Raw genomic sequence first — 13624 nt, 5'->3', positions numbered from 1 at the left:
GACTTTGCAACCTGGACAATACTGAAAATATATCTAAATCTAAGCATTACAATTTCTCTTCATCTTGATACTAAATAACACCTTTCCCTTTTTGGAAATTCACTTTTTAAATACGTCAAAGTCTACATCTTACTGAGCTAATGTAATTACATATAATTTAGTGAAATAAAAGAAATTAAGAACAAGATTATGTTAACCAATGCTAGCGCACACACAATATTCTTCAAGTTGACTAGACAAATGGAGTGAAAACATGCATAATTTCCATCTAAGTACTAATGATGACAGTTAACAGGTGCCTTCTTTCAAATGAGGAAATGCATTATATTCAAAGTATTATTATTATATGGTAATTATATTTCATATTGGCTCTATATTTCAACCAAAGTTGTTGACGAGTAAGAAATATAATTATAGCAAGCGATTGAATGAAGTGTACATTACAAAAGGTTAACACCCTGGGAGAAGCCAGCTTGGTCTTGTGTGTTGGAAGAAGGCAAAGGAAGGGAGAGTTGTAAGTAGAAAAGTGGTGATGATGGTGTTTAATCATCACCTACTATATGAGTCCTGACTTCCCGAAGATCTGTCCTCATGAGACTGAGAAGAGAACTAGAGACATAGTTCACAGAAATAGGAGGCTGATTTACAGGTTACTTCTCAGTTTGGGGTTCTTTTTTATAAGATTCACTCCACTGTGTTGGGAGACAAACCAAGAGTTATGTTAGGCATTATAATGTAATAATGTCCTTTATAATTCATGTGTTTGTACTGGTGCTGGCATTTGAACTCAGGGACCTCAAACTCTTGCTTAGCTTTTTCACTCCAAACTGGTGCTCTAGCACTTAAGCCACACCTTCACTTCCGGCTTTTGACTGGTTCGGTGGAGACAAAGGTCTCTTGAATTTGTTTTGCTTGGCTGGTTTCCAACTGAGATAGTCAGATCTTAAGCTTCCTGAGTAGCTAGAATTGCAGGTGTGAGCCACTGGTACATGGACAGAGAAGGCTTCTTTAAAATTCCTGTTCTCCTTCTTATGCTTATCTGGCATTTTTCTGGATATAGTCCCCTAGAAAAACGTGTGGAAACTGTACATGACTGAAGGTATTTGGCTGAGAGACAATGCCCAATGTAGTAAGAAAAACATTGTACTGTAAGTTTATCACTCACTAAATTTACCAAAGTCCTGATCTGTTACCAAATGTCTGGAAGACTTCAGAAAGGCACATTAACTTCTTATGGAATGAGAGACACGTGAACTGCTAGGTAGCAGACACAGGTGTCCAGGAGCTTCAAGCTTGGTACAGGGCTCCACAGCTCACACTTTTCTATTATAGTATATATTAATGTGAACCACAGCCATGTTGTGGGGGAAAGAAATAGAAGAGCAAGTAAAATTCCAAAGACCTACTTAGAAAAACCTGGAAGGAAGGGGCTCGTTTAATGCCTACCACCAAAAATATATGGTTTTGACACTTCAGAGAATAAGGAATTGGTCAGCCTTCCTCTTTGATGTATGCGGGGCTGGGGGTTAAGCCCAGCGGAAGGGCACCCGCCCGGCGCGTGCAAGGCCCTGGGTTCGGTCCTCAGCCCTGGAAAAAAAAAAATCTTGAATTGCCTCTTTGATGTATGCTCCATAGGGCGGTTGCCTTCTTTTAAGAAAGCTTTGTTTAACTTTTGGTTTGAGAGAAGCCTAAATATGCCTTCCTCTTACTCCAGCCATTGAACCATCTTTTACAGGCTAGCCACTCAAATTCTGGCCCAAAAAGTAGTAATAATGTTGTCATGGTTTTTCTGAGTTTTGATCTTTGTCCTTGTTAGAAAAATAAATAGTAATAATCTACTAGATAGGTATATGGTTCAGGGGCAGGCAAATAGTAAAAAGCTGAACTGTGCATTTTGCTGGTGCCTGAGCACAGCAGTCAGATAAAATGCTAAACAGAGTGACATGGACCTTATTCAGTAGACAGCCAAAAAAAAAAAATCATCAAAGAACAAATCCCTATCTTGAGAAAATAGCAGCAAAGTATAGAGCAGATTGGAAGGAGGCAAAGGAAGAGAGAGATATAAATAGAAAAGTGGTTATGATAGTGTTTAATCATCACCTACTATAAGAGTCATGACTTCCTGAAGAACAGTCCCCATAGGACTGAGAACTATAGACTTAATCCAGTCACCTATCTCTATTCCTTCCTTCCTTTCTTCTTTCCTTCCTTCCTTCTCTCTGTTTCTCTCCCTCCCTCCTCCCCCTTCCTCTCTCTTTTTCCCTTTCATTGTTGGTACTAGAATTTGAACACAGGACATCATACCTCTAGGCAAGGAGCTCTGCCACCTGAACCATGTCCCCAGCCCTGTAGTTTATATTTTATTTTTTTTTGAGATAAGGTCTCCTTAACTTGGAACGCTCTGGCTTCTCTCTCCCAAGTATTTGCAATTATAGGTATGAACCACCATACCTGGCTTCAGTAACCTTTCTTTAATAGCTCTCTATAAACATGTCTGGATTTCAAATCTCTTTGTTTCACTAATACTGTGAATCTGTGGCTTTATTAACTAAGCTATCTACAAACATTGACTCAAAAAATTTTATTACACGTTTCTAGATTATTTTTCCTTGTTTTATTTCTAAATGAGTTTCCCATAGACTCAGAAGATTTTTCTCTGAATTCCTTTATAAAATGTAAGGTTTTTTTTTTTTCATTCTAGACATGGACAAATTATTTAGAAAAAAAAAAAGCCTTTTGTTAACTTTTATTACTCAGTGGAATGCTTGGGGCAGCTGGATTGTGGCAAAGAATGAAATCGTGGTTGTGATCAATTAGGATGACAGAGCACAAAAGCCAGAACTGTACAAACAATTTGAGTTCAAACAAGTTGACAATTTTTATTGGCATGTTCAATCTACATCACAGGGTACACTGTCATTTCTACAAAGAACAGCCCCCAATTTCATCTCATCTTTTCTCAGACAACCCTGGTTTTGAACTACTGAATATTCACTTTCAGTGGCTCTGGTCACTGTCCAAATGCCTGACCTCACCAAACCCAGCCTGCCCCCGAGGACTCTTCAAGAATTCTCCACAAGTAAAAGGAGAAGACTTCCCACAACCCAGGATAAGAGCCGTAAAAAGTCTCCTGGGTTCTACTACATTTGACATCTGTGCTCACTGCCCTGTGATAGACCTTATGAAATATTTTGAACTCATCTACCTACCTAAAAAAAATTGTCTTTCCCATGTAATCTCATTCCTTCTATCTAGCTATATAATGGTCCACATTTTAAAGTGCACACTCTGGAATCTGGGTGAAATACGATTCTGCCTCTCACTTTTACTTCTTGCTTTCACTATTACCTCAAATGTTTCCACCAAGCAAGAGATATGGCTGCTAATATTTCCTTAGAAGATTGCAATGCAAAAGGGAAGAGAGGACCCCTCTCTGGTCTCAGAGTTAAACAACAACAACCCCACAGAGAAGAACTGATTGGCTTCATTTGGGTCACATGCCAACACTTGGACCAATCACCATGACCAGAGTCATGTGCCCAGAGGCATGGAGTTCTGTAACTGTCTATAGGCATCCAATATGCAGTCCTTAACCAAGCCTGTAACATAATATTTGACATGAGTAGCACCTATCAGAGAAAGCAGAGGTGGAGTGAGACTGCTTTTGTCATTAAAAATGTGCAAAGGGGGCTGGGAAATTGGCTCAGTAATAGAGTGCTTGCCTCACGTGCACAAGGCCCTGGGTTTGATTCCTCAGCACCACATAAGCAGAAAAAGCTGGAAGTGGCGTTGTGGCTCAAGTGGCAGAGCGCTAGCTTTGAGCGGATGAGCTGAGGGACAGCGCCCAGGCCCAGAGTTCAGGCCACATGACTGACAAAAAAAAAAAAAAATGTGCAAAGGATTCCAAAAGTAAAGCAAAGGGATTACAAACATAAAGATGGTCCAAACATTGGACTTTCTCAGCAAAGCTAAATAACAAGTGTTTATCATCATTTTATGTCAGTTTGCAATATAGTGCTTGGAGAATACCTACTAACTTCACATTTGCATGTAGGCTAAATACCTGGCTAATTTCCTTCCTAGTTTTAATTATAGTAATTACTGTTATTTTTGTTTTTAGCAGTATTAGGGATGAACTCAGAGGCTTGAACTTGCCAAGCAAGCAGCAAGTGCTCTAATTTGAACAACACTTTCAGACTCTTGGTTTATATTTTGTTTTTGAGATACTCATTGAACTTGTTGTCATCTGTGTACTTCCACATTCTGTCTTCCTGCTGAAATTATAGGCACTTACCACCGTGCTTGGCATTCCTGATTCATTTTGAATATGGTTTTATCAACAAACCAGGTAGTGGTGACTCACACCTGAATCCTATCTAATCAAAAGGATGAGATCTGAGGATCGTGGCTCAAAGCCAGCCCAGGCAGAAAAATCCATGAGATTCTTATCTCTAATTAATCACCAAAAACTAGAAGTGGTACTGTGGATCAAAGTGGTAGAGCACTAGCCTTGAGCACAAAAACTCAAGCCCCAGAACCAGCATACACACACACACACACACACACACACACATACACATGATAGGCAAAAAATAAAATGATCACTTTCTACCAATTTACATTTCCTCTAAAATTCCTTATACACACGTCTTCAAATAAAACTGAAAGGCATGCTATTTGTTTCCTTTTGAGGTTGAATGATGGTGATTCAAATGTAATTCACTAAGTGTGTAGTTGTGGATTACATGTCCCCTCCCATTATTTATTTATATTTTTTCTTTAACGAGTCAGCTCTTACTGCCTAGAATTGAGATCCACCAGCAGAATGGATTTTATCTCTTAAGGCTGTGGTCATTGGGGATAACATCGCCATGCTCTTTCTTTGATTCTGAGCCTCTGGTTCTATCATTGTCATGGTTATTTAAATGCATCTGTCTTGGGAAAAAAATGTCTTTTTTTTCCTTCTCATTTACACAGATTCATTTTGACAGCCATTTTTCTGTCCTAATTGTCTCTGAACTGCAGCAAGTTTTCCAATTTCAGCAATTTCTGTAGGATTTTCAAACATCTGCACAGCCTTTTCTATCCACCCCCTAGCTTCCACATTTTAAAACAAGCACAATTCTTGGATGTAGCAGGGTCTCAGTAAATATCTACTTTTTTTTCTTTTAGCTTTGGCTGTCTTGTTTTTTTTAGGGAATAATTAAATCTCGCCATTTTCTTCATTTATAAAACATGAAGCGAGGAAAAAATAGAATGCAGAAATAGAAACCATTACCAATACAGCACATGCATAATTTGGAGGAAAGTGGTTTTGTAGAATACTGCAAGTGAGGGCGCTGTGCAGAGTTTTGTAGGAGAGGGCTGCACAGAGGAACAGACATCCTGGAGAACGGTAACAAGTCCTCTGGATGTTAATGGTCTTCCCTTTCACTTGCCTCTTCCAATTTAATGTTCACAGTTCAACCATGAAACTTTCCCTCCGTCTTTATCTTCGCAGTTGAAATGACTTTTCTAACAACTACCCTGAAGATACTAAGATTATTTTTTTTAAGCCTTGTGGGGTTTTTTTTCAGCATGTTTAATAAATAAAAGAAACAATGATAGAAAAATGTGGCCAAAATATCAAGCAAAGAAAAATGTACTAAAAAAAAGCAAATGATCTTTGATCGTATATTCATTGACAAACCTGTGCTGGAAGCTAGGCACCATCAAAATGGGACCCAAATCATATGAGAAGGACTCTAGTGAATAAATAGCCTTGGATCAGTGACATTTCCAGCAGGCTGTACAATGGCCTGCTTCACAACCTTCATTTTAGAGATAATCACAATGAAGTTCAAAGGCATGAAAGGTCTTGTTTAAGGAAGATGCAAATCTAGAACTATTCATTTCTCTTAAAGGTCTACGCTGGCCTTGAACTCACTGTATAGTCCAGACTGATGTGAAAATTGCGATTCTCCTGTTTCAGGTCCCAAAGGACTGGGTTTACAAGCACATAGAACACATTCAACCAGAGCCTGCTTACCCACATCTGGAGATGCATCAAGGAGCTGGGCTTGTCTCCCTGATTTGGGCTGCTTTTATCCTAGGGTCCCTCTAATTCCTGCAGAACACAGCAAAATGTGATATATCAAATGATGTTCATGTTCATGTTGAATGATCAAGTTGAAGCCCTATTGCAATCTAAGCCTCTTACCCCTTTGGCCTTCTGTCTTCCAGTATGCTCACCCTTATAGGTATCTTTAACATGTGTCTCCATCCAAACACTGCACCAGTTCTTCCACAGCCCTATCTTAACCCCAAAGATGAATTCATCTTTAATGCTTTCATAACTGTTGATTTCCTTGTCAGCTTCTTTTAAAGAACTCTGTCTTCCTAAACACATAATTGTCATTTTTTTTAATCTCCTGTGCCTTCAATCAACCAACAAAGATTTCTCCATCATAGTCTAGGATGGGAGCCGAGTTAAGCTCTGAGTCTCTTTTCTGTGAGTGGTCAAAGTCAAAATGAAGGCAATTGGGAAATAGGGTGGGAATAGGCTAGGAAAAGAGAATCCACAGAGGGATTTTGTAAATTAAAATTCTCATTACTGAACGTACAAGAGACAGCAGTGTTCCCGTTCTATGAGACAAGTGATCTACCACTTGAGCCACATCTCCATTTCCAGCTTTTTACTGCTTGACTGGAGATAAGTCTCTCTGGTTTGTCTTCTTGGGCTGGTTTCAAACCTCAATCCTCAGAGTTTAGCCTTCTGATTTGCTAGGATTACAGGTATAAGCCACCACTGCTGGACTTACGGCTTTCTTAACATTAAGTGCACCAATCCTGATCAATGGCTTTCAAACATGCTAGGTAGTAAACAGATCTGCTTTTTTTTACATTTGAGAGGTGAGTGGTATCTGGAAGGCAAACAGATTAAAAGGGCAGAATTATTTAGAATCCAGAAGAAAGATCTTAAAGTGATTCTTGCTTAGGGGAAATTACATGATTGTTAGATAGACTTGATGGTTCATACTGTCTTTCATTCCCAAAACCATTATTATTGTTTGGCCCTTACCATTTCTTTTCTAACCCATTTCTGATTCAGCTAGCCACTTGCATTCTTCCCAAATCCATCCTTCATACCACACTGGAAGAGATCTGACCATACATCCACACTACACCCCTACTTACAGCTCTTCAATGACCCTTCGTTGCCCGGTGACTCAGACTTCCCACTAGCTTTAGTTCTTCTCTTTTAAAAACATCTATTTATTTGTGTGTTTTGTTGTTTAGTTATTTTGACCCTCCTTTGTGGGGGCTTAACTTCCCAAACATCTCACACAGATTCCTGCCTTTGTTTCCTCTACATTCTCTCCCCAGAAGGGCTAATACTTTATATTGCACTCGTGGTGCTAAGCTCCAATGAAATAATGGATTTTTGACACTGTATTTGCAAGTGATGAGCTTCTAGTACTTAACCCATCATCAGTTAAGGTGTATCTGTATGGGCAAATGAGGTAAGCACAGAGAAAGGTCCATTCGATTTGGCAATGATGTTTACAGACACCTTCATGGAAACGTTGCAATGGTGTAAGGCTCTTTGTGTATTATTTTTTTCACTTTAGTCCTAGCAAATATTAAATATCCCATTCATCAATATATAATGAAGAAATTGCAATGGATTGAGGAGAGAATATGAGGTGAGGAAATGGAATTATATTTTCATGAAGTTTGGCTAACAGAAGGAAAAGTTGAGGTTGTGGGGAAAAGGGAGCTGGAACAAGGCAGAGTTTGTGGGTGTAAAAAAGCTGTTTTTAGTTAGTTTGCGAGCTTTTAAAATATTGCAAGAACATTTTTAATATGCAAAGACACTAACCTAGAGAAAGAAGTGAAAACAGTGGAAAACGATTTCTTGGAAGTGACAAGAAAGAAAGTTTCCAAAACCGGCGGACTGCTTGCAGACAAGATGGCCAATTGGCCCAGCATCTCTATTTTCCTTGAGTTTTACTTTCAATCCCCAAAGCAAATAACACACACTGTCCCTTAGAGGTAATAACTGAAATCACTCTATCTACTTCTTCCTTTAAAAAAAATATATATATATACTTTTTTTTCTAGCTGGATACTGGTGGCTTTCATGTATAATTCTAGCTACTCAGGAAGCTGAAAGTTGAGAATCAAGGTTCAAGACTAGCCAGGGCAAAAAAGTTTTGAGACTCTTACCTCCAATTAAGCAGCAAAAGTCTGGAAGTGGAAGTATGGCTCAAATGAGAGAAAAAGCCAAGTGAGAGCATGAGGTTCTGAGTTCAAGCTCTAGTACCAGCACACACACACACACACACACACACACACACACACACTTCTAAGTTCAGTAAAGACCAATTCAAACAAATGATTAGTATTATTTAAGGAAATGAGAAAATTTTTAATTCCATTTCAAAAGTCTCAGGTTAGTGAATCTCTGAGCTCTATTTACATTTAATAGATGGTAGGGAGGGGTGAGGTGATATTTCCCTGTGTAGTTGAGGAGAGGGATTTGCGGTTGCAGAGCTGGTCACAGGAGAATTGTGTTGGCGATTAATCCTCCATTCCACTTGGGGAGAAGAGTGGAGGCTGTGACGGATGGAGGAGGATGCTGACTGCTCTGAGCTGCAGTGTAGAAAGGGCTGAGGACTGTGTCTCCTCCTCCTTCCCCCTCCCATCCTCCAGAGCAGGCCTAGAGCAACACGGGGCTGGACTTGAGAATCTAAGTCAGGATTGGGACTGGAGGACTGGAAAATCTTGAAGGCATAGGAAGGTGGGAAAATCCAGAAGTCACCATTCTGTCTTCTCAGGGTGTCCCTTCAGCCAAGTGGTGGTGTATAAGGGAAGTAGTTAGACAGAGTACATTCTTTGCCTTGTTAGACAGCCTTGCAAATCATACTGACAGCCATAAATAAGTGATATTGTTATTTAAAATATTCAAGCAATGACTATTTCAACTGACTTTTCTTAAATTTGTTTGGTAGAGGATAGTGGGGTTTGAACTTGAGGTCTTATAGCTGCTAGGCAAGCAAATGGTTTAAGGTGTACCCTTAGCTTCTCCTCTTTCCCCCCTTTTTTCTTTCTTTCTTTTTTTTTCATTTGTTTTAGTTATTTTGAGTAGATCCCAAATTTTTGTTCAGGGTTGGCCTTGGGCCACAATCCTTCAGTCCATACCTCCTGAGGGCTGGGGACCTAGGCTGTCTACCACCTCATCCTGCCGACTTCCGGGTGACATGAAGTTTTGATCACTTTTTGCCTAGGCTGGCCTTGAGCCTTGATCTTTCCTCCTCCTGAGTAACTGGACTGACAGGGGTAAGATATCTTGCCTGGCCTGCCTATCTTTTTTTGGGGGGGCGTCCAGTTGTGGGGCCTGAACTCTGGGCCTGGGCGCTGTCCCTTAGCCCTTCAGCTCAAGGCTAGCGCTCTACCACTGAGCCACAACGCCACCTCCGGCCTTTTCTGTTTATGTGGTGCTGAGGAATCAAACCCAGGGCCTCATGCATGCAAGGCAAGCACTCTACCAGCCCATCCTATCTTTTTTTATAAAGTAAAATTCTAGCCTCTAGAAGATATATTCTTAAAATATTTTTAAAACCTAAAAAGCCAACCTTACCCAGATTCAGGATGAAAACTCCTATGGTTTTACATAAGCAATAAAGGCTGCAGCTGAGGCAAAGAAATCAGATTACTATTACTATTACTTTAGGAGGCATGGCTTTTCAACTGCTCCAGATATCCTTGTGAGAGGAATTACATGCATCATAAGTAGCCTGCTAACAGCCATCTTTTGGACAAACCTAAGTTGGGTATGGGAGGGGAAGGTTCCTTTCTATTGTCCCTTTTATTACCCAAGTAATCTCACTAGAAAATGGAGTCAATTATACTCAAATTGAATCATTGAGGCAGCATAAAAAGTCAGTTTCCTCTGATAAAAAAGATGCCTCTTGGGAAATGGCAGAAGTTGTCTCCAACTTCAAGTTCCCTCCACTTTATAAGCACCAGTTTGTTCCCACCAGGAAAAAAAAGAAAGAAAGAAAGAAAAGAAAAAAGAAAAGCCCTAAGATATCCACATTGCAGTTTGTTCATGCATTAGTACCTGAGGCCCTATCACTTCTCAGCTTTGGTTATCCTGATCAGCTAAACCACTTTAAATTAAGAATACTATCTGCTTACTATTACATAAGTAGGGGGGAGGGGACCACAAATGGAAAATCCCCAGAAGTTGGCCAATCTCCTTAATCATGTCTGGCAATCTTTAAGTCTGAGTCTGAGGGATTTTTGCTTCTGGATCTCATTTTTTTTTCTTTTCCAACTAAATTAAAAAAGGCAAAAGCAGACTGGATTTAACAACAAAAAATTGCTTTTGCATTTTATGGGCACAGTGTTCAGACTTCCTGTGTGGTTAGAAGGGTCTTATTCTCTGACTCCAAATGCTAGAGAGGTAATTGCATCTGCAGATCTCAGTCTATTTGTAAGTAAGCTCCTCTCAGCCTCAAGTGAGGGAATTCTTGATTTGTTTTGGGGTGGGAGTGGGGTTTCTCCCTCCAGTCTGTGCTTGTTTACAAGGTTATGGAGCCCTGAATAAAACAAGGGTCCAGGTGGCTGCACAGCCTGTACAGCAGCAAGTTTGTATCCGGGCATTCACGGTTCTCTCACACACAGCTGCTGCCTTTCCCAAAGCCATTGTGGCTGGTCTCTGAGGGACTCCAAAGCCATTCACTGTCACTGCCTCTGGCCAAGCCATTCATTCACTCACGTGGGTGCTTTGTTGCTTCAATTCTCCCAAGACCAAAAGGTACTTTTCTGCTCTGCAGTTTTGGAGGACACTTTGTCTGGATCCAAGGCCCTCTGTCCACTCACAACCTAGCCACTCCCTCAGGGATCTCTGGGGACCAGGTAAACAACATAAAGCCTGTTCTTCATTGGGTCTATGAAATCCACTTGTTGGGCTACAATGCTAGTGTGCCACCACTTAGCCAAAGGATATAAAGTATTTCAAGGCAAAGCATGCCATAAGCCCCAGATACAGTTCTGTTAGGAATGTTTTATAACATCTTACTCCTGGGCCTCCGGAGAATGGGAGTCTTTCTCCATTTCCCTTGCTGTGTTCTATGGATAGAGAGATGATTATGTCCCCACATATGCTGCTCTACACAGGTTCGTTTGTCAGAGGTTTGGGGAATCATCTGCCTTTTCCAAAAGTAATAACGCCTCATGTCAACCTTGACTTTAGAACCTTAAAGCACAAAATATACACCCTTTTGGAGAATACCAGCCATTCTATGTCTCTAAGCTTCAATGACATGTGTGTAATAGATTCTAAAAATCAGTCCCCACTCCCATCCCCTGGAATTTGGGGTTGACATCTGGATTCATGCTTCTCAAATAGATCTATGAAAGTCAGGGTTTCCTTTTCTTGGAAGACTTTCGTAAAATACAGTCTCAATTTTATATCTGTTGCCTGAATCTTGCCCTTGAAATCCGACTTAGCAATGAGCCTAGAACCTTTCTTAATCAGGGCTTCGTCCCTACTGTCGGCTTTCACTGAAAAGCCATCTTTTCAGTGAGCTCTGCCTTCTTCAGACTGCTCAAAACTGTGCTTTCTATCCATAATAGTCCTGATCCTCCTCTTCCACTTTTTATTTATTTTTATAACCAAGTATTTTGCATAGGGAAATACATATTTACTGGCTTAGAAACAACTAAGTCTTAAAGTATGAGGTCAGAATTTCCCCAAGAAAGTATGACTAACTACTCACCATGAGTAGAAATCCATGAGCTACTATTCTGTCTGCATAATTGTAATAGTAGGAGTTGAAATACAATAATCACTATTGAGCATCAACCATGTGCAAAAATAAAATAAAAATCAACATTTACAAACCAGGCTTGGTAGTGCATACTTGTAATGTAAGCACTCACGGGGCCAAGGCTGGGGGATGTAATGTATAGTGTTTGAGGTTAGTCTCATCTACATAACAAGACCCTGACTCAGTGGTAAAGCACTGCCCAACATAGAAGCCGTGGGTTCAAGCACTACCTATGAGAAACAATAATAATAAAATAAAACAATAAAATATTGTTACATTTTTGTAACCTCCTGGAAGAAAATATCATTCCCTCAATCTTATCAAATGTGGAGGCAAACTTGATGACATGTAAGTGACAGATGAACATGGATCAGCTTGAGTCCTTCAGGCTGGAAAGACACAGAGGTTGTGAGGCTGAATTGTCTTCTTCTAAGTCTCTGCCACACAGAATTTCCCACCAGAGCTGCAATTAAGAGCAAAAGTAGCTAATGCATTTCTTTTCTCTTCACCTCTGCACTTTGTAGGTGCGAAGATGGATCAAGAGCCCGATGGTCAGTGTGGACAAGCATCCGAGTCCCAGTCTGAAGTACACGGCTCCCTCTGGGGTGCACCTCCCTCCAGGAGAGACAGACTTTGAGCCGGCCTTGTGTCAACCATGCCTGGGGGACCATACTTTCCCAAGAGGGATGCCCCCTCTGGAGAAGGAGGCCTGTTCATGGGAAATCCAATCTGGGTGTGAAGTAAGTTCTTTTTTGCTATGTGTCCATCTTGAAAGGATTGTTTTTCTTATATTCATACCATAGAATGTCCAAAATATTACATATTTCCTAGGCTGGCCTCAAACTCTGGATTCTCCTGAGTGGCTAGGGTGACAGAGACATGTCACCACACCCAGCTCCTAGGGCTAACTCTTCATGGGCTTTACAAAGGCAGAGTGACATGCATCTACTAGTACAGTATCAGCATTTTCACTATCCTAAAAATCTTCTATCCACTACTTACTCAGGTCCCTGATCTCAGCCCTAACAATCACTTTCCTTTCTGCTGTCATAGATTTGCTTGTGTGTGTGTGTTGTGTGTGTTGTGTATATGTGTGTGTGTTGTATATAGGTGTGTGTTGTATATATGTGTGTGTTGTGTATATGTATGTGTGTTGTGTGTGTGTACAAGGCTTAAACTCAGGAACTTGGTGCTGTCCCTTAGGTTTATTTTTGCTTAAGACTGTTTCTCTACCACATGAGCTACAGCTTTACTTCCAACTTTTGGGTGGATAATTGGAGAAGAGAGTGTCTTAGACTTCCCTGCCCAGACTGGCCTTGAACTTCAGTCCCCAGATCACAGTCTCCTGAGTAGCTAGGATTTCAGGTGCAAATTACAGGTGCTGGCGTAAATTTGCTTTCTTACTTAATATTACAGAAGTGAAATCAGACAGTACACTATAATTTGTATCCTGTTCTGAAGCTGATGCAACACTGAGTTTGTCCGTTAGAAATCCCTTATAAAGTGTTTAATCCTACCAAAGATGGATTTGGAGATGATTGCTAACCCAGACCCTAAATCTTAAGAGCCATTTATAGGTTTGAGCCTCCTCGGAAACATTTGGCTCAACATGATTTGATGCACTTAAAGAGTACTTTAGCAGGGCTGGGAAGGTGGTTCAGTGGTACAGCGCTTGCCTTGCATGCATGAGGCCCTGGGTTCGATTCTTCAGCACCATATAAGCAGGAAAAAAAAAAGCTGGAAGTGGCACTGTGGCTCAAGTGGTAGAGCACTAGCCTTGCAGTGAAGAGCTGAGGGACAGTGCC

At 40.5% G+C, this 13624-nt stretch overlaps 1 long non-coding RNA gene across 1 annotated transcript; it reads right to left on the bottom strand.

Moving 5' to 3' along the window:
• Positions 1-8389: 8389 nt before the first annotated feature.
• LOC105993570 lies at positions 8390-9336 on the bottom strand. The gene is made up of 2 exons (XR_001175463.1): positions 9202-9336; positions 8390-8826 (listed from the first exon to the last, which is right to left on the bottom strand). It is a non-coding gene; the product is annotated as an uncharacterized LOC105993570 (long non-coding RNA).
• Between the last annotated feature and the right edge of the window lie 4288 nt (positions 9337-13624).

This window comes from Dipodomys ordii, unplaced genomic scaffold (genome assembly GCF_000151885.1).
Source record: "Dipodomys ordii isolate 6190 unplaced genomic scaffold, Dord_2.0 Scaffold97, whole genome shotgun sequence".
Lineage (NCBI taxonomy): Eukaryota > Metazoa > Chordata > Mammalia > Rodentia > Heteromyidae > Dipodomys > Dipodomys ordii.
This window is presented reverse-complemented; position numbering and strand designations above follow the sequence as displayed.